At 35.6% G+C, this 13,214-nt stretch overlaps 1 protein-coding gene across 4 annotated transcripts in view; it reads right to left on the bottom strand.

Annotated features, from left to right (window-relative positions):
* Window positions 1-13,214, bottom strand: part of ADAMTSL1 (ADAMTS like 1) — a 471,240-nt gene that overhangs the window by 420,758 nt on the left and 37,268 nt on the right. The window lies entirely within an intron of this gene.

Genomic DNA, 13,214 nt, shown 5'->3' with positions numbered 1-13,214 from the left:
AGCTCCTACTTACTGAAATTGTAATATCAACTATTTTCAGGCAAAAGGGTAGATCTACAGATAAGGTAAAATGCTAGTGGTATATCTCTCTACCCTTCTAGTTATACACATTTGAAGTACCACTTTTAATTGTTCTTCTAAATTTTACTTCCATATTCCCTTCTGACAGTTACACTTTTATTAATTTATTTATCATTGGCTGAAACCACTCAGGATCCACACTGGGATTATGAAGTTTATGATAAAGAAGTAATGGTAGAGACACTCTCTCTGCATGCCTGTAGGAGAGTCTGGAAGCCCACACAAACCAAATAAATCAGTCTTCCTGCACAGTTGTTTATGTTTTCCAGAAACAGCAGCAGACACATGCTATCTTTTTTAACAACAGTGAATAAAATTGCAAATGAATAGTCAGCACTGAAACAACCCTGCAAGTGAGCTCAAATGTCAGGCAGAGATTTACAAGCAGGACTGCAACCACTGTACAAACTCCTAATCTAGGTATTTAGCTACTAAAGAAGCTTTCCATGGTGGAATGTGCGGGCAGGATAGGAGAGAGATTTAGAATATCAAGAGATTTAGACAGCTGAGATTATAGTGTAGAAAAGTGAGATATCTTTCTTTCCCTTCTCTTCCTTTCTGCCAAGAATGCATAAACTTTTCAAACATTGGGATTATTCCATTTAGACTATTGTTTGCATCAGGTTAATGTAGTGTAGAGCCTGCAAGCCAAATCCTTTCAGGTAGATTTCATACTATGTTTAATTACATTTGACAGTAATACACAAGCATGAAGCTTACATTATATTTGGAGTAATAATAGTATGACATGGAAAGAAATTATTTGAAGGAGATATTTTTAATTGTGATCCTCAAAATTAAATGAAAATGTAAAGACATACAAAAAAAAAAAAAAAAAAAAGATGAAAAATTTAGATTCCAACACAAGAAAATAATCCAAAAAACTAAAACACAGACACCTCCACTAAATTTCAGCATAACAGAGATTTTAAATTATGAACCTCACATGGGACTGGCAGAGTAATTTGCTAGAAACCTAAGACTGGCTGTTACATCTGTGTTTTTTCCTGCTGGAATTGTTCTTGCAAAATTTTATAAGATATGAACATTCTTCCTTCACTTATTAATAAAAACAAAACACCACAAATTCCATAGATGTACAGGCAAACCTCTTTGTGGTTTACATAAGGTATAGTGTTTTTTATCTTTTTTTATTTTTATTTTTTGAATATCTGTTCTTTAAAATTTAAGATAATATCAACTTTCAAGAATTCTAATGTTTCAGTTAAATGAGTTTTCTCCTCAATGATTCTAGACTTTTCATAAACAGGTGTTGTACACACTCTGTGATAATCATATTAGAATATTCATACACAGATTAGTCAGGCTAAACGAGTATTGCCATAGGAAAAGTTTTCTGGTTATAATTATGCTAAGTTAAAATTGATTTATCAGGAAAGAAGATGATTGCCTGGAGGATATTTCATAGTTTGTTTTTTTTCCCCTCAGTTGGGAAAAAAAAAAAAAAAAAAAAAAAGTGTTTTTCTTATCCACATAGAGAATGTGATTTTCTTTTCCAGATAGAGAACTAGTGTTGATTTCAATGAAATTTTCTAGTAGTACTCTGCCTCCACCACAGCCAAAGCAATCACTTATGGGAGAGTATGCAAACAAAGCAAATATAAGCTTTTTTTAATCTCAGATAAATCCTTGATCAGAAGGAATATCTTCATATTTAATAGGAAGCCAAAGGTTTTCTTCTATTAATCCATATATATATGAACTTTTAATTTTTACCTTTCTACTCTTTAATTATCTGCATTCTGAAGAAAAGTGCCTTTTCCTGCCCCCCCCCCCCCCCCCCCCCCCCCCCCTTTAATTTATCATATACAATTATAACTCAATGATTCCCAAGTTCTTGGACTGGAAAAAATAATAACCACCTATTCTTTATGCATGGACTATCCATGCCATTCATAATGTCATGAACTTCAGCAGCCTTTCAGACAAATGAGCTGAGCTAAGATAAAATCTACAACTCCCCATGTCCCCCTGCCCCCCAAACAAATAAATAAATAAATGGTTACCATCCCAAATTTACAAATTTATCAGTACAAATAGTAAATTTTTTTAATTGCTCAAACTGTGATTGGTCACTTCACTATATCTGAAAGCCTCATTTGACTGTTTTATTGGAGAGCATTTAGTTCTCCTTGAGAAGAATAAAACCAAAAACTGTAATGCTTAAGTCAAAATCTCTCATCAGGTAGGACCCAGCATCACAAAGCAATTCATGTGAGCAAAATAACCAAAAGGCCTGCTCCCTTAATATCTTCCAGTATGGAGTGATTTAATGTGTATGTTTCACCTCATTTTACAATTACAACAGCAAAGAGCAAAAGATTTAGAACAGTCTCATCATCATCTGAGTTCCTTTCTCCTCATGCAGTTTCTTCTGCATCTGTACTTTAAACCATAGAAGTCCAGATTTGAAAAAGTTTCTGCTTTTCAGATGTGACTTACTTACTTTTTCCTTACTCCAGCTCTCTTCCTTCTTTATTTTTCCTTACTTTTCCAATCTTGTTCCTTGTAATTGTTAGAAACTAAGCCTAGTTAGGAAAGTTAGGACATGAGCTGTCCTGAATTTCTCCACTTTTTCTCTCTATGTGTACTTGGCTCTGTGTAACCTTTCCCCACTAACCATCAGAGAAATCACTTATGGAAAGCCAGTCCCTCTGTCTGCATATAAAGGTAGGAAGCACTAGGGTGGACACACACCTCAAACACAAAGTGCTAAAGAATTGGAAAGGGATTTTTTAATGTACATCACAGCTCTCAATTAGGTATACAAGAAGGGAGAGGTCAGAAGTCAGAAGAAGGAGGATAGACACTGAATAAAGGAAGTCACCCTTCTTAGAGGTTCCCTTTCAAATTGTGCCTTTCTGACTTGGGTGAGGAAAAAATAAAAGAATGAAGATAATGAGCTAGCTCACTGCAAATCTTTTCTAGGAGAATTATGCCAGGTATTTTAAACTGTATCTACCTTTTGGTCATTCTCAAAAGTGTGGAACAGGAGAGTAGTGTATTTCAGATGACCTTATATCACCACAAGAGCTATTCTTTTCATTACTGCATGTGCCTACAAAATCAAATTATCAGCAATGTATGTCTAACCACAGTCTAACAGACATTCTTTATACAAGCAGTATTATTTAGAAATCCTTTGCACACTGAATAGTGCAAGAAATAAAAGCTGATACACAGACAAATATAGGATTTCCACAAGGGTGTAATCTTGTCCCACTCTTATTTATTCTTGATGTGAGAAAAGTAGGTATATAAAAATGCTGTTGAATGCTGTATGGTTTTGAGTGAATATATTTCTAAGGTGTTAGCAATAAAAATTAGCAGATGCCCTAGACTTGTTGAGAACTATGTATTTGTTTGGACAACTGGAGTGGTCAGGCAAAACAAGGATATAGAGGCAACCCCTAGAAGAATAGTTTGCAACTGCTGGCCAATTGAAAGTGCACAAGTGACTTCCAAGCTGGGACTACAGATTGCACTGTACTGTGTTCCTCACCTCAGAAATACATAGTTACAGTAGGAGGACACAAGAACATAATGAATGCAACAGGAGCACTTACAGATAATTTCCAGTGGCTTCTGCCAGTTCCAAGAAAACAGAGTTTAAGTTATGTGCTCGTACTCCTAAATCTTCACTTCCTCATCAAGCATTTGCTGAACTCATTATCCTGGGAGATCACATGGTGTTAACCCATAGCCTTTAGCATTTTCATTTATGCAATGTAGTAATTAAATTTACAGGGATTTAGTGCAGATGTACAAAAATGTACTTCTTCAGCATGAACCAAATATCTTTTCAGGGCAAATTTTTGCTGTGTAGAGAAAAGGGTGTCAAGACATGAAAGGCAGAACTACACTGGAAATATGATTACTAGAATACATATAGTTGTTCAAGTCAACAGTTAAGCAATGGACTTTAGGAAAAGCAAAGTATATTATCCCTTTCAAAAAACTTGTTGCTTCTTCTTTATAATTATTAAAATTGTTTATTTTTCCATTTTAAAGTTATTGTGTATTTCCAAATACAGGAATGCACCTTTGGGACAAATCAGTTGAAATTTTTTGAACCATCAATGGAAATAAGTGATTTTTAAAAGGTTTTAATATATAAGAGAACTATCATAAGCCAGTGTCTTGAATCTTAGTCTATCTGGATGCGGTATCAAGGAAGACATATGGAGGTAACAAAACAGAACAAGTGCCTCAAAAGATGGGATGTGTAAATGACTGACTATGAAATGTTGCTGTATTAACCATGCTTTTATGTAAGAGTTGCATTATATACAGGCATTAAGAAAACTCCCCTATGTTTTCCATTGTGCCTTTATGGTCTAAAATGATCATGCCTGTGGTCACTATTATTCAGTGGTAGATCCCTTTTGAGAGTAGTCTGTCAATCACTTCACATATTACTTCACTCATTTAGAATATCTTTCCATATCAACACCAATTTTATTCCCACTCAGTAAATGCAAGTTCAGTGTCAGATTTTTTTTTTTATTTTTATTTTTTTGGTTTAGAGAGTCTTATCATTTTTAATGAAAAATCTTATCCTCTGCTTGGAAATTTCACTACTTAAGAAACGAATTGAAGCTGATGAGTGAGCATGACATCTTGTCCTTTTACTTATTTGGAGAAGAACACTCATCATCCAGCCACAGGTCTGAATACTGTTTTCCATAGTGAGACAAATACTTTGCCAACAAATACTTCTCTAGGTTCACTAAGAATTATATGCCCTCTGAGACTTTAATTCCTCTAATTTCTCTGTGCTAGAGACAGTTCATGCAGAAGTTTTGAAGACAAGATTCTCTCACTTTGCACTTTATATTTTAGTTCAAATTGATATGATATGATTTGTAAATAAATAGAAATATATTGTTTTCTGCATTCTCTTTACTTACGTTTGGACTTGCTCCAAATTTGTAGGGCTTTAATAGCTGTTTTTAAAATACCTTTGGAAAAAAAGATTGACTTAAACACATTAACCCAGCTAGAAAACACACAAATGTAGACATTAGTATGCATTTTGACAGAATTTAAAACTAACTATAGAAGAAAGAAGGATGAGGCTTTATTTGTTGGTCTTTATTTTGTACAAAAGAGAAAAAAAAAAAAAAAAAACTTACAGTATTTAATTTTGGTTTATTTTTTTTTCTTGAAGAATGTGAGGTCTTTTGTCCAATGTTTGTCTTTTTTAAGATATCATGATATCAGCACTTTTATTTCCATTTCTTAAGTATACTGAATTGTTAGAACTGCTTGGAGTGTTTTGCAAATCAATGTGAAAAAACAGTCCTGTAGTCCAGTGCCCTCACAACAGATCTAGTTTGTCTGCTTGTTGGTATGAAAGGCATGACATCTAAATCTTCCTTAAAATATTTTTTGCTTTTAATCCATATTCTGGTCTATCTACATAGAATATAAAATTCTGCAAAGGTATCTCTTTTTATGCCAGACAAAAATCATACTGATCCTACAAAGAATGCACTTACTATAGTGGATAGAAACATATGGTGAATTATATACTCCAACAGAATTCACTGGTAGGATAAGAGAAAACAGTGCTAAGTTTCTTCCCCTGGAGGGAAGGTGAGAATCACAGTCAAGATAATTTTCACCTCTTCTATGAAGAAAGTCTGAGGGAGCTGGGGTATTTAGCCTGAAGAAGAGAAGGCTCTGGGGAGACCCCATTGCATCTTTTCAATACTTAGAGGGGGCTAATAAAACAGATGGAGAGCAACTTTTTGCTCAGGCGAATAGTGACAGGACAAGGGGGGAATAGTTTTAAAGTAAAAGGATTTAGACTAGATATAAGGAAGAAATTATTTACTCAGAGGTGGTTGAGACACTGGAACAGATTGCCCAGAGACATGTATGCCCCATCCCTGGAGTTGTTCAAGACCAGCACTTTTACATATGGAAAAATCTATAATGCTTTACAAAAAAGTTTACTTTAGAATCATTCTGTTCAACTTCCAGTTCAGGTAGATGCAACAAACCTGAACTAAGTATTGGTCACCCCACGTCTTCCAAAACCAGTCTCCAGGAATGACAATGGTAACATAAAATTACAATTGAAGTCTTTATGATTTTTTCCCCTTCCTTGAAACTGATGGAATTCACATTTAATATTTTCTCCACAACCAGGACAATTGTAAACTTTTTCTTTCCAAAGGAAGATTTCACATTCACACAGCTCCACAAGAGGGAGCTTGAAAAAAAAAAAAAAAAAAAAGGCACCAAAAAGGGCACCAAAAAGCACCAAATACCGATAGAATTATGATAAAAAGCATGATAAGATAAGTGCTGTATTCTCAGAGGTATTCTAAGCTTACCTCTTTATTGTTTGTAGTATCAAGACTACATACTGTTAAACAGATGCTGTTACCTACCTAGCAGATAAATGATGTCTTTCTTATGTGAAAAAAAGAAGAAAAAATCAAAAGCTTTGATTGTATGCATCTATCCCGCCCTTATGGTGATTAGAGGAACATATCCATATAAACTAAAAATAAGTCAAAATTCACATAGTTTGACAGAGAATTAACAGATATTTTGTCCAAGATGTTGTTATAATGTCATAAATAACTATAATTCTTTTTACTAAAGCTGCATTGTCACTAACAAAGGAAGTAATAGTTAATTCTTCCTTCCTATCTGAATGACCTGCAATGAGGTCATAATCATTTTGTTTAAACCATTAGCTAGTTTAATTTTTCTTCCTGGGAGGACTGCATGGAGACTACAAGTGATTCATCTCTCCTGTGTGGAAAAATATATATATTTATGAAAAGATAGCTAAAATTATGCTGTCAAGTTTTCAGGTCAGAGATGTACCAAAGCTAAGACTCCTATGACCTCATTTATGCTTCCTAACATAGATATACTCATATATGTATATATACTCATATATTAAAACACGGTACAGTTTTTTAGCTTTATTCATTTCACTCTTGCTTTGTTAAAATCTTAAACCAGATTGTCGTGTATGACCATGCACTATCCCATACATGTCAATAACAGAAATCTAAAGAGAATAGTTCTACAGAAGATAAACAGGAAGGGCTATTTGTGATCTGCTCAAAGGTAGGAAGGCTCTGCAGGAGGATCTGGATAGGCTGGACCGATGGGCTGAGGCCAACTGTATGAGGTTCAACAAGGCCAAGTGCTAGGTCCTGCACCTGGGGCACAACAACCCCAAGCAGAGCTACAGGCTGGGAGATGTGTGGTTAGAAATCTGCCTGGCAGAGAAGGACTTGGGAGTATTGATTGACAGTCGGCTGAATATGAGCCAGCAGTGTGCTCAGGCGGCCAAGAAGGCCAGCAGCATCCTGGCTTGCATAAGAAACAGTGTGGCCAGCAGGACCAGGGAAGTGATTGTCCCCCTGTACTCGGCTCTGGTGAGGCCGCACCTCGAGTACTGTGTTCAGTTTTGGGCCCCTCACTACAAGAAGGACATGGAGGTGCTCAAGAGAGTCCAGAGTAGGGCAGCAAAGCTGGTGAGGGGTCTGGAAAACAAGTGTTACATGAAGCAGCTGAGGGATCTAGGATTGTTCAGTCTGGAGAAAAGGAGGCTCAGGGGTGACCTTATCGCTCTCTACAGGTACCTCAAGGGAGGCTGTAGCGAGGTGGCGGTTGGTCTATTCTCCCACGTGCCTGGTGATAGAACAAAGGGGAATGGGCGAAAGTTGGACCAGGGGAGGTTTAGGTTGGATATTAGCAAGAACTTCTTTACTGAAAGGGTTGTTAGACATTGGAATAGGCTGCCCAGGGAAGTGGTTGAGTCACCATCCCTAGAGGTCTTTAAAAGATATTTAGATGTAGAGCTTAGTGATGTGGTTTAGTGAAGGACTTGTTAGAGTTAGGTCAGAGGTTGGACTAGATAATCTTGGAGGTCTCTTCCAACCTAGATGATTCTGTGATTCTGTGATTCTGTAAACTATGGTTTCACTTTCTGGAACTTCAAAGCATTAAAAAAAAAAAAAAAAAAAAAAAAAAAAGCTCACAAAGATGTATGCAAATTCCAGACTAGGTTAATGATAAGGAAACTCCCACAGAAGGTGGCTTGTCAGCATTTGCTTGACCCTGACCACTGCAAATAAAAATATGGTAACATACCTTTGAAAATAACATTATTTCTGTTGATTAGATGCAAATTAGTGTGCAATTTTATCTACAAGTAAAGAGTAACTAGAGCAAAACAACACTGCAGTAACAATAATGTATAAAGGAGAAGCCATAAAACTGCATGAGGACTTAAGAAAAAGTGATTTTCAATATTTTTTTTGGTATAGGTACAATGTCAAATTCTTCTGTGTTGTCTTCTGTTGTACACTCAAGTGTCTGTGTAGCATGGGTAGAATTAAAATCCTTTAATGGTTTGGTTTGACAATTACTTCACCATCAGTGAATCTTCTCATTTCACAGTTCTCATCCACCATTGTCAGTATTGTCACTTATGATTCCTGCACACCCACACTGCAGGCAAAGCCAGCAAAAGCTCTGAACTAAACAATTCCAGTAAGATATCAAACTCTCTTCCCAGTGTAGATGTATGGGAGGAGAGTATAGCTGACTTTTTTTTCTTTAGTCCTTAATTCCTGCAAATGTCCCTGATTTTTTTTAAAAATCTTATGTGGAACAAACCATTAACATTCAACACTTTCATTATAATAAATTACCTTCAGCTGTTTTGGTGTTATTGCTTGATCCAGTGTTTGTGTGAGCCATGTGTAAGCTGGTCTGTTGGGGAGTGCTTCATTTGCTTTTTGTTTTGGGGTGGGGGGTGGGGTAATGGCTACTGACCACATAAAATTTCTAAGAGGTGTTTCTAATACATCATGGAAGCTTTCAAGTAAACTACACACTGAAAACTAACTACTACCAATGTATAATCCCAAGAAATGAATGTATTTATATATAGATGCATACACAGACTCAAAGAATTGTTGGTCACATTCATCAAATAAGTCTCCACTAAGACACAAACAGCCAGAGGCCCTATACGATATATAAATAAATAAATGAATCATTGTATACTTGCATTGCATGCCTAAAATCTCTTGGCTTGATGTCAGAGATAAAGAGCATGGGTTTGATGGATTGTAGTTTTCACAGTCTTCAGATTCTTATGTCCTATTCAGATAGCACCCTGGGCAGAATTCTACCCTCAAGGTGACAAGGATTTTGTCATATTCATGGCATCGGGCTGTCATACAAAATATGAATCCAAAAACAACACAGAAAACAGAAAAAGGAAAATCTCAGATTTGTATGTGATTCACATTTTTTTCTTAAGGTAAGCATGTAATTCAGTTTTATGGGTGATTTATAACTGATGAACCCCTTGACTGTTCATTGTTTCAGCACAAATTCTTCTCTGTTGTAATGTTTTTAGAGTTTTGTTTTCACAGAATCACAGAATTTCTAGGTTGGAAGAGACCTCAAGATCATCAAGTCCAACCTCTGACCTAACACTAACAGTCCCCACTAAACCATATCCCTAAGCTCTACATCTAAACGTCTTTTAAAGACCTCCAGGGATGGTGACTCCACCACTTCCCTGGGCAGCCCGTTCCAATGCCTAACAACCCTTTCGGTAAAGAAGTTCTTCCTAAGATCCAACCTAAAACTCCCCTGGCGCAACTTAAGCCCATTCCCCCTCGTCCTGTCACCAGGCACGTGGGAGAACAGACCAACCGCCACCTCGCTACAGCCTCCCTTGAGGTACCTGTAGAGAGCGATAAGGTCACCCCTGAGCCTCCTTTTCTCCAGGCTGAAAAAGTTTTGTCCCACTTATTTGTAGCTTTGAGCATTACTACATCAACATGGTGACTGTTGCATATAATCATGGTTCTGTTATGTTTTGCAGTCTACGTACACACAATAAAAGTCAGAAATCAAAGCTATTTATTAAGTACCACACTGATCTTACGGATGGATAATTGGCAGAACAATGGGAAAGACAGTGAAGCCTAAGCTACATGGAAAGTCTGTTAGAGTTAAAAACAGACTAATATTTCCATTCCAATCCCAGTGTTTTAAACAACAACAACAAATCTATATCCACCTATATATTATCCTTCAAAATCAGCTTACCTATTTAAGTAGGCTTTTATATCATCCCCATGCATTTCTGTTTACACTCTATCTAAAAATGCATAATTTTTTTTCCCTCTCAAATACATACTTTTAAAATTTTGTGGCTGATGAGTGAATATATGAGGAATTACATCATGCTTATATAACAAAAATATAACTCAGTGAATATTACTACTATTTTGGCATTTTAAATGTACATAACACTGAATTTGTCCAAGTGATACTGAAAACTGCATTTATTTATTTATTTATTTATTTGCCTCAAAGACAACATCAAGGTTATGCATTTTATAGTCAAGAATATCATTGTTCTAACTGTCTAACAAATAAAAATCATCTTTATTTTTGAAAGCCAAGTTGCTGGTTCCTATGTTCCTTTCCATCTTTCATAGTATTCATATAATTTGACTGTTCTAATCATGAGAGGTGAGACTGCATAATAGCTTAGAAGAATACCACATCATTTCTCTTTAGGCTACTTGGCTTTTACCACTGCAGTGTGGTATCCCAGACTTGGAAATACTAAAACAAGACAACTTTCTAGCACTTCTTACTCAAGTAAAACGCTCTAAATTTCATTCTAGGAGTATTTTAAGTGGAGAGGTAGAACTGAAAGGAAGAATATCTATAACAAGCTTTTGAGTTATGGGATAGTTTTCCTTGATTTTAATATTTCATTTTCTTGGATGAATAAGTTATGAAAATAAGATTCAAATAAATAAATAAACTAACAGACTAATACATTTCAAAACCATGATTTCCAAAAAAATGAAATCACTGTAATGTCATCTACAATTCAATCTCAAAAATTACAGCAGTTCTCTTACTAATGGTTACTAAATCCATAAAACAGCACAGCAGGCTAGCAGTGTTTACTAATACAACCACTTTGTTAATCAGTATCTGCTGCATATAAAACCGAACAAGTTATCATCCAACATGTGTTCTTAATCTGCCAGTTATATAGACAGTGTCACCTACCTGTAACAACACCAGCCTGCCACAGCTCTCTGCACTTTACATACATCATATGTGACTTATGAGGATAATGTATGCTTACTATGACCACAGTGGGAACCTTGACCAAGTAATGACGTTCCACATAATGAAAAAAGAAAAATTACTATTGAGTTAGTCATATCAGCATATTGACAGATGTTGTTATGCATTATTTGCTGTAATATCATCACGCCGTAGAAGGATTAGCTCAGCTATGCATTAGCACTTGAAAATGACAGTGTACTTCTTTTCACTTATTGTGCACTCTTCATTAATGTTATTTTTAGATGGAGCTGTTATTTACATTAAGATTTAACAGCAAGTGTACCCTGGAGGTGATTATTTAAAAATAAAAACAAGATGTTTGAATTGTGACGGACTAAAATATTTGTAAAGATGAAGTATCTCAAAGCAGAATTTATATTTTACATTTGTAGGCTACTTTTTTGCTAATGTTGTCCTGAAAATTTTGTAAAACTGAAGAGCCACACTCTTACTTAGCCTAGGAATGTCTCTGGTCATAAGCCAAGACTGCTCCTAGTCTGTGAATGATCACCTTCTTGCAAAGTGGGAAATCTACTCACTCAAAACTTAGAATTGTCACTGCATTCTTAAACCTGTGACTTTGTAAGAATTCATTAAGATGCACTCTTTAATTAGTTTACATGTTTATCCACAGAACTCCTGTCTCATTCACTACACTGACAAACCCCAGAATCAACTTTGTCTATACACAGACTACAGATCTATGTGGCAAAATGTGAACATCACAGTGGACTTAGTAATCTGTGGACATTACCAGGGGTGCTAAATCACTAAAAAAAAAATAAAATAAAACTAAAAATCAAGATTTCCATCTAGTAATAATCCACTTCATTAACATATTTAAATTGAAATATGGACCTTATATGGAAAATCAGTGACAATGCAATTTAAAACAATCTGCCTTACTCTCATACTGTTGCAGATTATGCTATTGCAAAAATGGTTGAATAATATTAGTAGGTGGATTGCTCTTCCTGTATGCATAGGAGCATACAAATTGTCTCTTTGCAGAAAAGAGCTGAGCATGGTCAGAACAATTCTGGACATCAATAATATACTGTTAAATATGTACTCTTTTCTAGACCACTGTTTTGTACTATAAAAAGAAGAGGACGTTAAACTGGCAAGATATGAAAGTGAAATATACTTGGACATAACTGGAGAAGAAGAGAGGAGACAAGAGAACCCATTGATTCACAGAAAATTTGAAACCCTCAGGGCTTATTTGTTTTCAGCAAAGAGCAAGGTTCTCCTACCCACTGAATCCAGTGGAGACCCAATTCTGAGTATCAAAACAATGTAGCTAATACTGAAATTCATTCCAGCATGTAAGTTGCTGAGCCTGGTTTTAATTGGCACATGTGCTATCCATTATCACCTAACTGCTTATACTCTCATACTCACTCTAAAGCTAGTTTTCTCAAACTCGGTAACCGTTTAGAGTACATTAAACTTGAAATAATGCTACATATTTTCAGAATTAGATATAAAACATTAAAATTAAGCCTTCAATATCTTTGCTTGAAGAGTAAAGTTTTCTGTGTTTTATACTTAAAATAATATTTTGAGGAGTACACCTCAAGAATCTAAACCAGGAAGCAGACTGTGGTCAACTCCTTTCTGAAAGGTAAGTGGAGAATTGCAATTGCATATAAAATTACTGTTACATTGTACAAGGGAATTCAAGGTGACAGGTGGCTTTTCTTTCCACCTGACTTCCATAATTTTAGCACAGATTGCAATGATGGGAGCCTGGTAAAACTTTTCTGCCTTAAAGAGACCATTATGAGTATAAAGCAAATTGAAGTTTCTAAATATGTTTTGCTTTGTGTTGCAAGGGTGAGTTACATCAGCAGACTTGAAAGATCCTTTGCATCTGTGCATAGCCTGTTCACAGAATCCTTCTCCCTCATCAACATACAATTTATGGTTGGATTATAATTCAGGATTTCACGAGA

The sequence above is a fragment of the Oxyura jamaicensis genome, chromosome Z, assembly GCF_011077185.1.
Source record: "Oxyura jamaicensis isolate SHBP4307 breed ruddy duck chromosome Z, BPBGC_Ojam_1.0, whole genome shotgun sequence".
Classification (NCBI taxonomy): Eukaryota; Metazoa; Chordata; class Aves; order Anseriformes; family Anatidae; genus Oxyura; species Oxyura jamaicensis.
This window is presented reverse-complemented; position numbering and strand designations above follow the sequence as displayed.